The sequence below is a fragment of the Equus caballus genome, chromosome 23, assembly GCF_041296265.1.
Source record: "Equus caballus isolate H_3958 breed thoroughbred chromosome 23, TB-T2T, whole genome shotgun sequence".
Lineage (NCBI taxonomy): Eukaryota > Metazoa > Chordata > Mammalia > Perissodactyla > Equidae > Equus > Equus caballus.
In genome coordinates, this window is record NC_091706.1 from 15915437 (window position 1) to 15935471 (window position 20035).

At 40.7% G+C, this 20035-nt stretch overlaps 1 long non-coding RNA gene across 1 annotated transcript in view; it reads right to left on the bottom strand.

The window, feature by feature from the left end:
• The window catches only part of LOC138920374 (uncharacterized), a 37547-nt gene extending 18116 nt beyond the window's left edge, over positions 1 to 19431 (bottom strand). Inside the window, exon 1 of the long non-coding RNA XR_011431450.1 lies at positions 19157 to 19431. This is a non-coding gene — a long non-coding RNA (uncharacterized lncRNA). The remainder of the gene's footprint in view (positions 1 to 19156) is intronic.
• Positions 19432 to 20035: the final 604 nt, after the last annotated feature.

Genomic DNA, 20035 nt, shown 5'->3' on the forward strand with positions numbered 1-20035 from the left:
GACGGGACATTGCTCAGAGGCCTTGCCAGCCCTCCCTGTCCACCACCCCCAGCTCACGTTACACCACAGCCACCTGTGGGAGCTCCTTCCTGGGACAGGCCTTCCATCTCAAATTCTCTGAAGCAGTTAGGAGAAAGGTCAAAGTTCCTTCCCGAGTCCTTTGTTCTTAAAAATCATCAGCCCAAAATAATCCTCAAGTCAAGAGACATACTGTAGGGTAGCAAATTCTGCTCTCCTGCAACAGACACCATTTATGGCACTGGTGACACAGCAAGAATATCAACTCAGAGCTAGGCGTAATAAGTAGTTGACATTGCTCCTCTAAGAGAGTCTTGCAACCACGAAGATTAATTGTGTTGAGGTTCCAAGGTTTGCTGGGGGTACAAGAGGTTTAAGACACCCTGGTCTGGGGCTTCCTGTGGGGTGGGGTACTTTACCCTAGACCTTCCGACATTGCTGCCACCCCCTCGAGCCTGTCTCCCATGAGGCGACCCTGAAGCGGCCCTCAGTCAGTGCTCTCTTCTTGCCGAAACCTGTGTTGTTAGACTTGATCCCAGTAAATGGAATTTGCATCCCAGCTCTGACTGAGGTTTCATTCTCACCCACTCTGCGTTATCAGTGTGGGCCCTAAACGCAGCCACTAGTATCTCTACCAAAGGGAGGGAAGAGGGAGATGTGACACACGGAGGAGAAGGGGCTGTGAAGACGGAGCAGAGAGACATTTGGGGAGGCTGGCTTTGAAGACTGGAATGTGGCCACAAGCCAAGGAACACAGCGGCCCCAGAAGCTGGAAGGAACAAGGAACAGATTCTCCCCTAGGGCCCCAGGAGGGAGCACGGCCCTGCCAGCACCTTCATTTCCACCCAGTGATAGTGATTTTGGACTTTCGGCCTCCAGAACAACGACAGAATAAATTTCTGTTGTTTCAAGCCACTACGTTTGTGATGATTTGATAGAGAAGCCACAGGAAACTAATCAGACTGTCTTAATCGATTTTCTTACAGTCACACAATAAAATACTTTTAAACTCATTACAAACGATCATGGAGAAACACACTTGGTGATGTGAAGATGGTTAATCATATTATTAAACAAAAATGCTGCGCCCACCACTGCAGCGGCCCGGGTTTGCTTCCTGGTCACAGAACCACACCACCCATCTGTCAGCTGCCATGGTGGGGCGGTGTCCCTCATAGAAGAACTAGAAGGACTTACAACCAGGATACACAGCCGTGCACTGGGGCTTTGGGGAGAAAAAAATGCCAGCTACAAAACAGCATAATTAATTTGGGCGCATATACAGTCAATCCCCATTATGTGCAGATTCTATATTTGTGGATTTGCCTACTTGCTAAAATTTATTTGTAACCTCAACATCAACACCCATGTCATTTCACAGTCATTTGCAACATACATAGAGATGCCAAAAATTGAAGTGGCCGGATGTGCGTGTTCCCAGCTGAGACCAGACAAGGAAATGCTCTGCCTTCCTGTGTCAGCTCTCATGCTGTAACCAAATGTCCTTTTTGCAGTCTATTTAGGGCCACATTTTTCACATTTCTGTGCTCTTTGTTGGTGATTTCACTGTTTAAAATGACTCCAAAGTATGGTATTGAAGTGCTGTCTAACGTTGCTAAGTGCAAGAAGGCTGCGATGTGTCTTACGGAGAAAATACATGTGTTAGATAAGCATTGATCAAGCATGAGTTACAATGCTGCTGGCCACGAGTTCAATGTTAGTGAATCAACAATATATATTAGATAAGTGGTCATTAAACAGAAACACACATAAAACATGGCTACGTATTGACCAGTTGACGAAAATGTTATGCTCAAAGCCTCATAGGAGCCTATCCCTATCTTTCCTCTAGGAGTAACGTTCAGTATTCTGTAATTCAGTGTTTGTGCTGCCTTCATAGACCATAGCCACTGTGAATAATGAGAATCAACAGTACATCCATTTCAGTGAATTTTACGTGATGCACACCTATATGCAAATGCATACAAAAATCTGAAAGAATATGCACAGGCACACAGTCATTATTTCTAGGTAATGAATAGAATTATGGTCATTTAAATTTTCTTGTTTTTGCCAACCTGCATTTTCTAGTTTTTTCATGATAACTGTATTACTTGAATCACAAATATTAAAACAGACTCAGCGCAACTTCACACAGAAAATGTCTTCAACATCTTCTAGTATTTGATTGTTTTCATTGTATAATAAAGCATGAAAGAACAAAGAAGTGAGGTTTCTTGTTTTTTAAAAGCCAGAATATGAATTTCCAGGGTAGTAGGCTGCTCCCAGACTTTAACCCACTTCATTGCTACTTCCTTTTACCTTCACCCCAGATCTTCATTGTATGAGCATATCTGGAAGTTTATCATTAACCACTTATGCTGATTACGACTGAACTTGTGATTAAAACCCAAACCACATCCTTCAGTGAGTGAATGGATAAATAAACTGCGATACAACCAGAAAAAGGAATATTATTCAAAGATAAAAAGACACAAGCTATCAAGCCACGAAAAGACATGGAGGAAACTTAAACACATATTGCTAAGTAAAATAAACAGTCTGAAAAGGCTACATACTATATGATTCCACTACTATAGGACATTCTGGAAAAAACAAAACTATGGAGACAGTGAAAAAAATCAGTGGTTGCCAGGGGCTGGGAGGGAGGGGGGGAGGGACAGGCAGAGCATGGAGCATTTTAGGGCAGTGAAACTGTTCTGGATGAGACTACAACGATGCATAACATGCCATTATACGTTTTTCAAAACCCATAGAATACACAATACCAACAGTGAACTCTAATGTAAACTATGAACTTTAGTTAATAGTAACGTATCGATGTTGGTTCATCAATTTTAACAAATGCACCGCACTAATGCAAGATGTTAATAACAGGCGAGAGTGGAAGAGGAGAGGGTTATGGGAACATTTTGTACTTTCCAGTCAATTTTTCTGTAAACCTAAAACTGCTAAAAAAATAGTCTACTGAAAACAAAACCCTCATTCAGTTTCTTTTGGAAATTGTAAGGAAACGTGTTGGTTTGCACAAAACCAAAAGGTAGCCATGACTTTTATCCCATCAGAAGACTTGGCTACTGAGTTTCCCAGCTGAGGACAGCAACACAAACTTCACAATACTTTTCCTCTGTCTGATGGCCAATTCCTTTCTCAGATTGAATATTAGACGCAAGACCTTCCTTTGTTGTTTTATTCCACATTTATGAGATTTTAAGAATATTTCGTATTTTTCCTTTGTGTTTCTTAAAATTAGCATGACTTTGTTTGCCTCAAATAGCCTTCCCATCTTTAATTCTTTTTTTTCTAGCTAAGATCTCATTACGGTTGCTTCTGAATTATTATTTTTTTTAAAGATTGGCACCTGAGCTAACATCTGTTGCCAATCTTCTTTTTTTCCTTCTTCTTCCTCTCCCCACAGCCCCCCAGTACATAGTTGTATATTCTAGTTGTGAGTGCCTCTGGTTGTGCTACGTGGGACGCCGCCTCAGTGTGGCCTGATGAGCGGTGCCAGGTCTGCGCTCAGGATCCAAACTTATGAAACCCTGGGCCGCCGAAGCTGAGGGCACAAACTTAACCAATGGGCCGCAGGGTGGGCCCCTTGATTTTTTTTTCCTATCATCCAAAAGGCATTTTTGCCTTTTCATCCAGTTACGGTTTACAGATATTTATAATATTGTAAGTGGACATATGGTGGGGGGGTTAAAATTTTACTGCACCAGTGAACATTCTAACATTACCGCAAATGAAAAATAGAAAAAATCCTGAGACTCTCAGGGAAAAACCTTCCCATTTTCGTTTTTCTATGTTACTTTTTATATATTGTAATCATTGCATAAATACAATGTTGCATTTTCCTTATAATAATTTGTACTCATTTTCATGTTTTTATATAGTTTTGACAATTAAAATTTTAAAGGAAACATATTTCAAGTTAAAATAACACAATTAATTATTACTAGAAATGGGTTGTTTTTAATTTTTATATTATAAATAAAAAGTATAAAAGTGTTTGTGATGCAGCTTCTGATTTTTTTTAAATGATATTACTTTAGAATAAATGTCTAAAAGGATCACTGACTTTTTAAATTTTCCTGATACTGCAGTCCAAAAATTCATTTATACCCAGAACTACATTTTATCTTGAGGCATATTTTTCTTCAATACATTGTGGACTTTATGTCTCTCATTAGATAAAATTGAAAAATGCCTCACATCAAAAAACTACTGAGATATATCAATGATTCAAGGGTAAAAACAAAAATCCAAAAAGGAATAAAAGTAAACATTGAAGAACATATTAATAATCATGGAGAGGAAGACCTTTTTAAGCCTGAGGCAAATAAATAAATAAAACAATTGATAAATTTGAATCACTGAAAATTAAAATCCTCTGCAGAGCTAAGGAAAAAATGCAAGCTGAGAAAATATATTTGCAACACACATAACAGTCAATATCCTAATTTCTTTAGTACAAAGAGTACTCATAAAGCAATGTAAAAGGACAAATAGCCCCATAGGAAAATGGGCAAAAGATCAGAAAAGATAAGAATAAAAGTGATCAATAAACATATAAAAATGTTCTCACAACACATAAAAACTCATAACTAAAGGTACTCACAACTCAAAGATCTTTCATAACTAAAGAAATGCAAAGTAAATCAATGAAATTATTTATATTTACCTGACTGACATAGATAAGGTTTGGTCACATTCAGGGTTCCTGTGTAAAATGGTACAGCTTTTTTTTTTTGAGGAAGATTAGCCCTGAGCTAACTACTGCCAATCTTCCTCTTTTTGCTGAAGAAGACTGGCCCTGAGCTAACATCCGCGCCCATCTTCCTCTACTTCATACGTGGGACGCCTACCACAGCATGTCTGCACCTGGGATCCGAACCGATGAACCCTGGGCCACCGAAGTGGAATGTGCACACTTAACTGCTGTGCCACCAGGCTGGCCCCATGGAACAGCTTTTTAGAATGCACGTCTTCTTTGACAAATATCATAGCTTGGATTTCCCACAAAGTTGAAATTTAAACCTATTATGCTAATTACATACATAGAAAACTGCACAGAGAACATCTGGAAGGGCCCAAACCCGGAGTTGAGGTGTTTCCCCCTGAGGCTGGCGCACGGCGTGGGGAAGACAGCTGGAAGCTTGACTTCAGCACTCATTGAACCTTTTAACAACATGAGGTAAATTCACCATTTGAAAGAAAAAGGAATAAAGATTAACACACAACCTCGAAGCCTCGAAAAAACAACTAAACCAAAAATCTTTTATATACAACTTACCAACTTGTGAAGAACACATATTTTGTCAAATATTTGCTCTTAAAAAAAGGGAAGAAACACTCATGTTACCAACAGAATAAAAACAAACACCAATATGGTTATGATCAGCTTCGGTTTCAAGATCCTGTGTTTGAACCCGAACTTTATCACTACAACTCCATGACGTTGGCCAAGTTAGGACATTTCTCTGAGCCATGTGTCAACTACAATAGAGGTTAAATAACAAGGGAAGCCTGAACCGAAACCCTTGCTCTGCCGTTCACCCTCTGTGTGTCCTTGGGTTAGTGACTCAACTTCCCTGTGCCTCAGTTTCCTCATCTGCAAAACGGAAGTTACAGCCTCCTGGGTTTGTGGTGAGGACTGAATGAGATAACACATACCAAGCATTTAGCACAATGCCAATCCCATATTAAGGCCTCAATAAGTGCTGGCCATTATTACCTCCCACGTAGTAACTACAAAAATTTAGATTCTGTGCGTCAAGCACTTTGCACAGTACCTGGCACATCACTCTTGATACCTGTTATTCCCCATCAATTCGAGATTAAGTATATTTTTTTATTGTGGTAAAAAACACGTAACATAAATTTACCACCTTAGCTGTTTTTAAGAGCATAGTTCAGTAATGTTAAGTATATTCACACGGTTGTGAAACAGATCTCCACGTTTCCATTTTGCAAAACTGAAACTCTGTACCCATTAAACAACTCCTTTCTCCCCTCCCCCAGCCCTGATAGCCACCCCTGTACTTTGTTTCTACGAATTTGATTACTTTAGATGCCTCATAATAAGTGGAATCACATGGTATTTGTCTTTCTGTGATTGGTTTATTTCGCCCAGCATAGTGTCCTGAAGATTCGTCCATGTCGTACCCTGTGACAGGATTTCCTTCCTTTTTAAGGCTGAATAGCATCCCCTTGTGTGTATGGACCACGTTTCGTTTATCTATTCATCCAATGGACGGTGCACTTGCTTTCCTGTCTTGGCTATTGTGAATAGCGCTGCTGTGAATACGGGTGTGCAAACACCTCTTCCAGACCCTGCTTTCAATTTTTTGCATATAAACCCAGAAGTGGGATTGCTGGATCATGTGGTAGTCCTATTTTTAATTTTGTGAACCTCCATCCTATTTTTCCTAGCAACTGCACCGTTTTACATTCCCACCAACAGCGCACAAGTGTTCCAACTTTCCCACATCCTCACCAACACGTGTTATTTTCTGTTTTATTAACAGTAGTCATTGTAATGGCTATCAAGTGACATCTCGCTGTGGTTTCGATTAGCATTTCTCTGATGATTAGTGATGTTGAGCATATTTTCATGCACTTATTGGCCACTCAAATATCTTCTTTGGAGAAATAGCTATTCAAGTCCTTTGCCCATCTTTTAATTAGAGTATTTGATTTTTGTTGCTGTATAAGTTCTTTATATAGTCTGGATATTGACCCTTTTTCAGATAGATAATTTGCAAATATTTTCTCCCACTCCACAGGTTGCCTTTTTGCTCTGTTGATTGTACCCTTTGGTGCGTAAAAATTCTTCAGTTGATGTAAGATTAAGCTTTGATGTAGGCGTTGCTGACTGCTGGCTCCTGAAGGACCACCACCAACGAAACCTGTTGATCAAGCAAAATCAGGTCTCTTGCTTGTGGCAGTAGAGGAGACTCCGTGACTGCTGCCATAATCACAGCGGCATCTCAGAATGGGGAGGGCAAGCTTACGGTTCTGGAGATCTGGTTTAAGACCTTCCACGCAGGTGTGGGACTTGGGAGGGCTTGCCAAAGTTCGTTATTTAATACAGTCAGTGAGATTGGAGTTTGGAACTGAGCCTTAGAGAATAATCAGTAGTTTGATAAACCCAGTAGGTCAATCCACTTTTCTGAACAGGGAGCTATTAGCTTGATAAGAGCTTGTGGAGCCTGTCATTCAGGTAAATGGATTTTCAGGAAGTTCGTGAAATAAACCATTAAGTTATTTGCAACTTTATCTTCCTGGGCAAGAATTTCCTGGGAGAATAAAGTCATATTAATATAGACAGTATTTTTAATTAAGCTGTGAGACTGTGGATGGTTTCAAATCAGTGTCCTTTAGTGCCTTTGTCCTTAATAGTTGGCTTTTAAACAAAGCAATCCTTTCTGGAGCTTATGAAAACCAATTAAACTGAGCTGTATATGTGGATGGCATTGAGGACTCACCTGGACTCTCCTGGGGACCACACCAAAACCCAACTAGAGAGATGAAAATGTTCATATATCTCAAGAAAAACTTGTGTATGTGCCCAGAAATGATTTGTCTGTGGTATTTAATAAAAACCTGTGTGTGTGCCCAGAAATGATTTGTCTGTGGTATTTAATAAAGCTAGCAGCTCAAGTGATAAGACACTGGTTGTGGTTTATTAAAGCACAGATGCCACACACCTTTGAGACAAGTGTCCCTGGGAACTTTCCTCCCGTTTCTGCCTCAGGCGCAACGCTAGCACTGAGCTGTCTCCCTGGATCTAAAGCCAGGTTTGGGGACCACGTGGCCAGGACAGACCATCTAGTGCGCTGCCGCAGCAATGCTTGAAAAGACACCCTTGAGGTCTCAAAACAGCTACATTTATATGCCTTGCTCACAGCTCTTTGTTATTGCCGCTTCCTTGTCGTCCTCCCTCTCTGGCGAACCTACGAAGACAGTTTCTGCTCAAGCCATCCTTGCAGCTGGCCTTGGTCTGTGAGATTCTGATGTTTTGCCCAGACGCTCCTTCTGCAGCGCGCTGAGTCTGCTCTTGCTCACGCAGCAACTTGCCTTATTTTGATGGGTCTCAGCATCCCTGGGTCTTTGCTGTTTTCTTCTCCATCCAAACACAAAACTGTTTGCTCCTTCTCTTGGTTTCATTTCTCGTCACTTGTTCAGTTTTCTCCTCTGCCCTCTTTATGGAGTGCCCCCACCACCCTCAATAACTGTAGACGTGTGTTCTTACAGTGGACATCCATATATCTGATGGCTGGAAACTATACCATACTAATATTTGTAAACACTGATTGATGGAAGCGGGCATTTGAGAGGAAAATTTCCATCAGTTCACAGAGGGATCACCTTGGTGAGCCCTCTTTGCAAGTCATGCAGATGTAAATAAGGCAAGTTCCTACACAAAAGTAGATGCTTCAGACTGAGATAGTTACCATTTCATCTAACTGATCCCGTCCAAAGGCAGTTCGTGTTATGGGCAGAGGGCAGCTCTGCAGAGGTTGTGGGGATGCTAAGTCATTTGGAGGGTGGTCCTGGCAGTGGTGGGGGGGGGGCGGTTCCTTGGAGTAAGGAGAGGCACTGGCCCAGCACCGAAGCTGCAGGGAAGGGCAAAAACAGGTGAGCCCTGTACAGAGACGTGGCCTGTGGCCTTCCAGAGCTGAGATATCTGATATATGTGTGAAGTTTCACTTTTCCATATTTTTAATTTGTGGCTGGAGGTGCTTATGACTGACCATCTCGTATTCTTGGTGCCTTGTAGAAAAAAGAGAAACAGAGGGCTGCACCCTGTTAAAAGATAAACTGAGGCATCTTCAAATTTTAGGAATTTATTTGAGCCAAAATCAGTTCAAATAGGGCAACACCAAACCGGAAGTGGTTAGAAGTGCTCCCCGGATGGGAGCTGAGGAAAAACTGTTATAGAGAAAAGGAAACGGGAAGGAAGCAAGGAAGGTACTGATGGGCTGCAGCTTAATGCCGACTTGGCTGTTCGCGATTGGCGGTCCGTGGGTTCCCTTTCCTACGCTGAGGCATTTACAGCCTTCGATCTTGGTTGTTTCTGTAGGGGCATCAGAGCCGCCTCAGTCCAACAGCCTCCCTGTTTAATTAATTTAACAGCCGTACTTTGGAACGAAGAAAACCCACAGTATAAATAAGGATTAAGTTCACTTGCAAGTGCTAGAAAGACGAAAATGAGGACGTTTAAACAAGATAGAAATTGTTTTCTCTCTGAAGTAAACAAAATCCAAAGATAAGCAGTTCAGGACTGGGAAGGGGGCCCGGCGACCATCAGGAACCCAGGTCCTTTTACTCTGCTGCTCCACCAACATGTGACACCGATCCCTGGTCCAGAGTGATTGTCTGAGTGGCAGCCACTCTGTTCACATGCCGACTCCCAGGAATGGGGAAGGAGGCGAAGAGAGGCACTCCTCCACACTCTGAGACACCTCCTCAAGCCCCACAGCACACTTCCACCCACGCCTGATTGACCAGAACATACTCACATGACCACACTGCAAGGGAGGCTGGGAAATGTAACTTTTTTTGGGGTGCCCAGGAATTCCGTTAGAGATCAGAAGTTCTATTAGCAGAGAAGGAGGAGAGAGTGATATCGGCGTGTGCTAGGCAGAATAATGGACCCCAAAGGTGTCCACGTCATAATCCGCAGAGCCTGTGAACGTTACCTTACCTGACAAGATGGACTGTGCAGATGTGATTAAGTTAAGAGTTTTGAGATGAGGAGATTACCCTGGATTATCTGGGTGGCCCAGGGTCACCACTTGCATCCTTAAAAGCAGAGAGCCTTTCCTCGCTATAGTCAGAGGGAAATGTGACAACAGGAGCCGTGTCAGAGTGATCAACACCACCGGCTTTCAAGATGGAAGGAGCCATGAGCCAAAGAATGTGGGTGACCTTTAGAAGATGGAAAAGGCAAAAGAAACAGATTCTCTCATACAACCTCCAAAAAAAATGCAACCCTGCGGACACCTTGATTTTAGCCCAATGAAACCCAAATCAGACTTCTGACCTAAAAAACTGTAAGGTAATAAATGCATATTGTTTTAAGCCACTAAATTTCGCTAATTGTTTACAGCAGCAATAGGAAATGAATGCAGGTACACAACCAAAATCTCTGCTACAGTCGCACAGACATCAAAGTGGTGCAGAGATGGCTAGAAGTGGGAGAAACCAGAGTGCAAGTGACAGCAAGCTGTGGCAAGCACCACGCAAGGGATTTCCAGAACTTCACACACTCACCCAGAATCCTTAGCAGTGATCCCTGGAGAGGGTCCTGGGCTCTCTGCAGACATGCAGGATGAGACCTGCACAATTGTTATCTAAATGTTGGAGGAAAGCATGACTTCCCCTTCTTGAATAACACAAAGCCAGTTATGTTATCCCCTCTCACCCATCAAAAATCTGCATTCCAAGGAAAAGAACCGTGACGGGATAGAGCCTCGCTCCCTAGAAAGCTTGGGTGATGTGGTAGAAAGTTAAGATTAAAACGTCCGGGGCCAGCTCTGGTGGCCTAGTTGTTAGATTCAGCATGCTCCACTTCGGTGGCCCAGGTTCAGTTCCTGGGTGGAGACCTACACCATTCGTCAGTCAGTGGCCATGCTGTGGCAGCGGCTCACATACAAAAAGAAGGACACTGGCAACACACGTTAGCTCAGGGTGAATCTTCCTCAGCAAAAAAATAAATAAATAAAAATAATAGATAAATAAAAGGCCCAGATTTCATTCATTCATTCATGTGACATACATTCATTGAATACCTATAGGGTGTCCATAAAGTCAGGAAACACAAATGACATTTTGTTTTATTCATTTATTTTTATTTATTTATTTTTTGGTCTCAACACTTTTACTGAGGTCAGAATAGTTTGTAACATTGTGAAAGTTCAGTTGTACATTATTATTTTCCAGTCACCGTATATATGTGCCCCTTCACCCCTTATGCCCACCCTCCACCCCCTTCCCCTCTGGTAATCACTCAACTGTTCTCTTTGTCCATGTGTTTGTTTATCTCCCACATGAGTGAAATCATATGGTGTTTGTCTTTCTCTATCTGGCTTATTTCACTTAACGTAATACCCTCAAGGTCCATCCATGTTGTTGTGAATGCAACGATTTTGTCTTTTTCTATGGCTGAGTAGTATTTATTCATCATCTTGTTTATTCAGTCATCAGTTGATGGACACTTGGGTTGCTTCCACGTCTTGGCTATTGTGAACAGTGCTGCAATGAACATAGGGGCACATAAGTCTCTTTGAATTGTTGATTTCAAGTTCTTTGGATAAATAGTAGTGAGATATCCCAATAGTGGGATAGCTGGGTCGTATGGTATTTCTATTTTTAATTTTTTGAGAAATCTCCTGTTTTCCATAGTGTCTGCACCACTTTGCATTCCCACCAGCAGTGTATGAGGGGTTTCCCTTTTCTCCACAACTTCTCCAACATCTGTTATTTTTTCTCTTGGTGATTATAGCCATTCTAACAGGAGTAAGGTGGTATCTGAGAGTAGTTTTAGCACTTCCCTAATAATTAGTAATGTCGAAGATCTTTTCATGCACCTGTTGGCCATCTGTATATCTTCTTTGGAAAAATGTTTGTTCATATACTTTGCCCATTTCTTGATCAGATTGTTTGTTTCTTTGTCATTCAGTTGTGTGAGTTCTTCATATCTTATGGAGATCAATCCCTTGTTGGATACATTGTTTGCAAACATTTTCTCCCAGTTGGTGGTTTGTGTTTTCGTTTTGATCCTGGTTTCCTTTGCCTTGCAGAAGCTCTTTAGTCTGATGAAGTACCACTTGTTTATTTTTTCTTTGGTTTCTCTTGTCCAAGTGGACATGATATTCAAAAAGATCCTTTTAAGACCGATGTCAAAGAGTGTACTGCCTATATTTTCTTCTAGAAGTTTTATGGTTTCAGGCCTTACCTTCAAGTCTTTGATCGATTTTGAGTTCATTTCTGTGTACGGTGAAAGATAATGGCCTGCTTTCATTCTTTTGCATGTGGTTGTCCAGTTCTCCCAACACCGTTTATTGAAGGGACTATCTTTTCTCCATTGTATGTTCTTAGCTCTTTTGTTGAAGATTAGCTGTCCATAGATGTGTAGTTTTATTTCTGGGCTTTCACTTCTGTTCCATTGATCTGTGTGCCTGTTTTTGTGCCAGTACCATGCTGTTTTGATTACTATAGCTTTGTAGTATATTTTGAAGTCAGGGATTGTGATGCCTCCAGCTTTGTTCTTTTTTCTCAGGATTACTGTAGTTATTTGGGGTCTTTTGTTGCCCCATATGAATTTTAGGATTCTTTGTTCTATTTCTGTAAAGAATGACATTGGAATTCTGATTGGGATTGCATTGAATCTGTAGATTGCTTTAGGTAGTATGGACATTTTAACTATGTTTATTCTTCTAATCCATGTGCAAGGAATGTCTTTCCATTTCTTTACGTCCATCATCAATTTCTTTCAGTAATTTCTTATAGCTTTCATTCTATAGGTCTTTTACCTCCTTGGTTATATTTATTTCTAGATATTGTATTCTTCTTGTTGCAATTGTAATTGGGATTGTATTCTTTTTTTTTTTTTTTTTTTTTTGAAGAATGGCACTTGAGCTAACATTGTTGCCAATCTTCTTTATTTATTTAAAACTTTTTTTTTCTTTTTAAAGATTAGTACCTGAGCTAATATCTGTTGCCAATCTCCTCTTTTTTTCCTTCTTCTTCTTCTCCCCAAAGCCCCCCAGTACATAATTGTATATTCTAGTTGCAGGTCCTTCTGGTTGTGCTATGTGGGACGCCACCTCAGCATGGCTTGACAAGCAGTGCCAGGTCCATACCCAGGATCCAAACCAGTGAAACACTGGGTGGGTCACCAAAGCAGAGGATGCAAACTCAACCACTTGGCCACGGGGCTGGCCCCCAGATTGTATTTTGAGTTCTCTTTCTGTCAGTTCATTTTTAGAGTATAGAAATGCAACTAATTTTTGTAAGTTGGTTTTGTACCCTGCAACTTTGCTGTAGTTGTTCATTATTTCTAGTAGTTTTCTGATGGATTCTTTAGGGTTTCCTATATGTAAAATCATGTCATCTGCAAACAGCGAGAGTTCCACTTCTTCATTGTTTATTTGGATTTTTTAAATTTCTTTTTCTTGCCTAATTGCTCTGGCCAAAACCTCCAGTACTATGTTGAATAAGGATGATGAGAGTGGGCAGCCTTGTCCTGTTCCTGTTCTCAGAGGGATAGTGTTCAGTTTTTCCCTATTCAGTATGTTGTTGGCTGTGGGTTTGTCATATATGGCCTTTATTATGTTGAGATACTTTCCTTCCATACCTATTTTATTGAGAGCTTTTGTCATAAATGGATGTTGGATCTTGTCAAATGCTTTCTCTGCGTCTGTTGAGATGATCATGTGGTTTTTATTCTTCATTTTACTAATGTGGTGCATCACATTGATTGATTTGCAGATGTTGAACTCTCCCTGCATCCCTGGTAAAAATCCCACTTGATCATGGTGTATGATCATTTTAATGTATTGCTGTATTCAATTTCCAATATTTTGTTGAGGATTTTTGCATCTATGTTCATCAGCAATATTGGCCTGTAATTTTCCTTCTTTGTATTGTCCTTGTCTGGCTTTGGTATCAGGGTGATGTTGGCCTCATAGAATGTGTTAGAAAGTACTCTGTCTTCCTCAGTTTTGGGGAGTAGTTTGAGAAGAATAAGTAATAAATCTTCTTTGAGTGTTTGGTAGAATTCTCCAGAGAAGCCATCTAGTCTTGGACTTTTATTTTTGGGGAGATTTTTGATTACTGTTTTAATCACTTTACTTGTGATTGATCTATTCGGAGTCTCTATTTCTTCTTGTTTCAGTTTTGGGAGGTTGTAAGAGTCTAAGAACTTATCCTTTTTTTTCTAGAATGTCCAATTTTTTGGCATATAGTTCTTCATAGTATTCACTCATAATCTTTTGTATATCTGTGATATCCATTGTAATTTCTCCTCTTTCATTTCTAATTTTATTTATTTGAGGCTTCTCTCTTTTTTTCTTAGTGAGTTTGGCTAAGGGTTTTGACTTAGGGTCAATTTTGTTTATCTTCTCAAAGAACCAGCTGTTTGTTTCATTGATCCTTTCTACTGCCTTTTTTGTTTCAATTTCATTTATTTCTTCTTTAATTTTTATATTTCCCCCCTTTTGCTGAGTTTGGGCTTTGTTTGTTCTTCTTTTTCTAATTCTGTCAGTGGTGGTTTAAAACTGCACATTTGAGATTTCTCGTTTGCTAAGGTGGGCCTGTATTGCTATGAATTCCCCTCTTAACACCACTTTTGCATCCCACATGAATTCGTATGGTGTGTTTTCATTTTCATTTGTCTCCAGATATTTTTTTTTCTCCTTTAATTTCTTCAATGATCCATTGATTATTCAATAGCCTATTGTTTAGTCTCCACATCTCTGTCACTTTCCCAGCTTTTTTCATGTGGTTGATTTCTAGTTTCATAGCATTATGGTCAGAAAAGACACTTGATATGATTTCAATCTTCTTAAATTTATTGAAGCCTGCCTTGTTTCCCAACATATGGTCTGTCTTTGAGAATATTCCATGTGCACTTGAGAAGAATGTGTAACCTGCTGTTTTTGGATGGAATGTTCTATATATATCTATAAAGTCCAACCAGTCTGGTTTTTTGTTTGATTTCACCGTTTCCTTGTTGATTTTCTGTCTGGATGATCTATCCATTGATATAAGTGGGGTGTTGAGGTCCCTTACTGTTATTGTGTTGTTGTTAATATCTCCTTTTAGGTTTGTTAATAGTTGCTTTATGTACTTTGGTGCTCCTGTGTTGGGTGCAAAAAATATTTATAAATGTTATGTCTTCTTGGTGGAGCGTTCCTTTTATCATTATATACCACCCCTCTTTGTTTATCTTTATCTGTTTTATCTTGAAGTCTACTTTGTCTGATATAAGTATCGCAACACCTGCTTTATTTTGTTTGCCGTTGGCTTGGAGTATCATCTTCTATCCTTTCATTCTAAGCCTGTAATTGTCTTTGGAGCTGAGATGTGTTTCCTGGAGGCAGCATATTTTTGGGTCTTGTTTTTTAATCCATCCAGCCACTCTGTATCTTGACTGGAGAATTCAATCCATTTACATTTAGAGTGATTATTGATGTATCAGGGCTTCACACTGACATTTTATTGCTCACTTTCCAGCTCTTCTGCATTTCCTTTGTTTCTCATCTTGTGTATTTTGGATTACCAATTCGGTTAGGTAGTTTTCTTTGATAGCTATCTTAGTTTTCTCCTTATTTACCTTTTGCATCTGTGTTCTAATTGTTTGTTTAGTGGTTACCATTAGCTTTGTATAAAACATCTCATAGATGAGATAGTCCATTTTCTGATAGTCTCTTATTTCCTTAGATTAAGCCAACTCCATCCCATTCTTCTTCTCCTTCTAAGTTATTATTGTCACATCTTATTCCATCTTGTGTTGTGAGTTTGTGATTAAAATGACAAGATTATATTTATTTTTGGTGTTTTCCTTCCCTTTATCTGTAATGTTATAATTAAGGGTTTGCTAACCTGTTCTGATAAGAGAGCTGCAATTTTCTGATTTTGCTTATCTATTTATCTCCTTGCTCAGGGTTTTGTAACCTTTTTCTTTTTTTTCTTCAGGTATGAGGGCCTTCTTGAGGATTTCTTGTGTGTGGGGGTCTTGTAGCAATGAACTCCCTTAGCTTTTGCTTATCTGGGGAAGTTTTTACTTCTCCATCATATCTTCACTGGGACATTTTCACTGGATAGAGTGTTCTTGGGTGAAAGTTTTTGTCTTTCAAGATTTTGAATATGTCATTCCACTCTCTCCTAGCCTGTAAGGGTTCTGCTGAGAAATCCGCCGAAAGCCTGATATGGGTTCCTTTGTAGGTTATTTTCTTCTGCCTTGCTGCCTTTAATATTTTTTCTTTGTCATTGACTCTTGCCAGCTTTACTGCTATATGCCTTGGAGAAGGTCTTTCTACATTGATGTAGTTAGGAGATCTACTGGCTTCTTTCACTTGTATTTCTAGCCTTTTTTTCAGGTTTGGGAAGCTCTCAGCTATTATTTCTTTGGACAAGCTTTCTGCTCCACTCTCCTTCTCTTCTCCCTCTTGAATACCTATAATCCTTATGTTGCATTTCCTAATTGACTCAGATATTTCTTGGAGAATTTCTTAAATTCTTTTTAGTCTTAGTTCTTTCTCCTCCTCCATCTGATGCATTTCTATATTTCTGTCCTCTAAATTGCTAATTTGCTTCTCCACAACATCAGCTCTATTGTATAGGGAGTTCAAAGTTTTCTTTATCTCATCTATTGTGTTTTTCATCTCCAATATGTCTGATTGATTCTTCTTTATAGTTTCAGTCTATTTTGTGAAGAAGTTCATAATTTCATTGAACTGTTTATCTGTATTTTCTTGTAACTCATTGAGTTTTTTAATGATAGCTATTTTGAATTTCTGTGCCTTCAGAATTGACTTCTGGGTACTTGTCATTTTCCTTCTTGCCTAGGGATTGAGTAGATTTTTTCATACTGCTCAATGGCATGGATTTGTGCCTCTACATAGTGATAGTATCTAGTCACAGTTTCCACCAGCCACCACTGGGTAGGAGTCAAGAGCTGTGTATTCTGAGTCTGCCATGATCCATGGCATGCTTGCTTCAGCCACTGGCTGCTTATCTATCTGTGCAGCACTCTGGCCTCCTGGTTGAGCTGGAGTGCCTGGTGGGAGAAGGGGGTGCATTCTTTCACCTGCGTGATCCCAGGGCATTCTTGCTCACTCCTTACTATCTGCTCTTCTGGGGTGCTAGCTTGATGAAGACACCCCCGTGATAGCTTATTCACTTCTGTGTGGGGCTTTCCCACAGGCTGTGAGGGAACTTGGAGAGTGAAAGTGTTCCCATCTAGGGCCAACCCTCCTCCCTTTCCTCTCAGAGTCTCAAGCAGTCCCGTGGTTGCTGCCATTCGGGAAGGACAGAAGATTCCCATCACCTCCTTCCACTTCCTGCAGGGGGGTCAAGCACCTCCACCCTCAGGCGTATGGCTGCATGGGTCTCTCAGACATCTTTTGTGTTGTGTGAATGTCCTCTGTTGGTATATGAATGTCTTTTTTGTTGTATCTTAGAGAGGAGAGTATAAGGGGAGAGCTCACTCTGCCATGATGCTGATGTCACCAGTCATATTGTATTTTTAACAAATTGAAGATGTCCTTGATATCATCATGCATGTTTACATATATTCCCAGACTTGTGGACACCTGCCAAGCACCCTAGAAAGCAGTGAACCAGATAGACGTGGGCCTGCTCTCACGGAGCTAGAGTCCATCAGGAAGGCAAACATCTCCACAAGTGACGACGATAGAGAGGGACGAGGGTTACTACGGGTCCACACTCACTAGTTCAAATCCTAGTTCAGCACTCACCACCATCTGACCTTGAGTAGGTAACTTCACCTCTAAGAGCCTCAGTTGTAGAAAACAATATCCAGGGATTTTGCTAGAATTAAATGAGTTCACACAAATATATAAACCACTTAGAATAATTCCCAGCACCAGGAAATGCCCAATACATTTTAGCTACTATAATTATTACTAGCCATTTACTACATAAAAGAAAAACATTTATGGACGATTAAAGCACATTACAAAATGTACAGTGCTTTTTGGGTTTAGTTTCCTTTGTCTATTGTTTACTGTCTGTCTCTTCTTCGCTACATGTAAACTCACAACGGCAGGAATCTTTATCTCTTTTGTCACCAATATATCCCAAGCTCCCAGAACACTGCCTGGTATATAAAAAACTCAATAAGAGTCATTGAATTTCTTGAGCGAATAAATAAATGAATGAGTAATCAAATCAGTGATCTTAGTGTATTAGTCTGTCTGGGCTGCCATAATAAAATACCACAGATTGGGTGCCTTAAATGATAAAAAGTTATTTCTCACAGTGCTAGGGGCTGGGAAGTCCAAGATCAAAGTGCCGGCTGTTTTGATTCCTGGTGAGAGCTCTCTTCCTGGCTTGTAGACAACTGCCTTCTTGCTGTGTCCTCCCATGGCAAAGGGAGGGAGGGCCGGGGGGGGGGGGGGAGAGACACTCTCTGGTGTCTCTTCTTACAATGACACTAATCCTATCAGATCAGGGCCCCACACTTATGACCTCATTTAACTTTAATTACTTCCTAAAGGCCCCATCTCCAAATATAGTCACATTTAGGGTCAGGGTTTCAACATATAAAGTTGGAGGGCACAACCCAGTCTGCAGCACTGAGTGAGTGCATACATGTTTCCTAGATCCCTTGTGGCTTGTTGCCTCTTACTCCGAGCTTCTTTGAGCTCTGGCCATCTCATGATGCTTGCACTACCACCATCATCATCCTCACCTTCATCCTTATGATCAGCAAGATGTGGTTTTCTTTCTAGGGAGATTCTGTCAGGTTCCCTTGACTGCAGCCTTAGAGAGTGAAATACCTAGCATGACCAAGAAAGAAGAATCTTCCAGACTTTTACAACAATCCAGAAGAGGCAGATCCACTAAGCCTGAACTTATGTTCTTCAATGACCTAAGTCCTCAGGTAGAGAAAACCTACTGCTAAGCTTCTGTCTTCTTTGAGTGTCTGCTGAACTGCTGAAGGTCACAAAAAATTCATATTGCATTCAATATGCAGGTACTGTTCATGAACTCCAATAGTTTATTTTGTATTCATGGTGCATTTACTCTTTATAGGGCCTTGTTAATAAATTGTTTCAATGTGCATTTATGTTTATGAATTTATAAATACTTCAAATAATGTGATGATTATTGAAAGGTATATTGCCAAATCTTATGTACATACCGATTACCAATGTCTAAATATGTCAGTTTTGTTTGAAGGTCAAAAACTATCTGTAATTTATAATTCTCAAAGCTCTTATCTCTAAAGTGGACCCTTGCCTAGAGGAATCAAATAAAACAAGACTGCAAAGACTAAGTAAATCGTCCCTGTTCTTGTGACAGCTACTTACTCGGTAACAAAACAAATAAACATAAAAGTTAGACAACATATAAAGCTTACCACCAAGAAAATAAGTCACAAATGAGCACAGCACTTTCCTCCAGGCTAGATCTCATAGACACACACAGCATCGATTTCAAAATCATTTCAGAAGAGTCTTGGAAAACTGCCCTGCCTCATCCACAGGTTCATTAGCTTCAGGGTCCCAATCCCAGTGGGAGGCTGACCCAGATCACACCTATTTCACAGCCCTGCAGGCACTCAGTGGGCCCAATCGAAAGCCTCAGGCATGGTGGCAGCCAGGCCAGGAGACCGGAGGGCCACTCCAGTATCTCGGAAACAGTCAAGCTAACAGTGGTTGTTATGGAGACAGCCAGTGTTCTTCACGAATGAACAGCTGTTCCTTCTCTCTGCCCAAAGAATCGATGCCCGTGTCTGGGGGCCCAGCTGGCTCCTTACAAAGGCCCACACTGCCAAAGAGGGGCCCCAGAAGCAGAAGTGACGCAGCCCTTCTCAGTAGACATCCATTGAGCTCTTCTATAGAAAATGCCTGACACAAGCCTGTTTTCTCCCCTCCCCATCCCCAGTCCAAACATGGCTTGATTGTTAAAATGACCGTGAAAAACTACGACTGGATTTTTGCCCTCTCAGTGGCTGCATACACTGATTTCTCCACAACTTCCAAAACCCCTTCTAAAGGAGGTTGTGGAAAAGATTCCAGAAGACAAACACTCTGCAAATGAATCCAAATACAGAGGGGTGTTATCACAGACCTCAGAACAGCCTTTCAAGCATGCAGAGTTTGTCCCTCAGGCACCACTTCTCTAATTGAAAGGATGCTTATTCTCGCTGAGCCTTTGTCGCTTGCTCTACAAAGTTGAAGCTGGTGAGTGCAAGCTTTGCACTTTGTTCTCAGTTTGTATGTGCTATTTGCAGAGC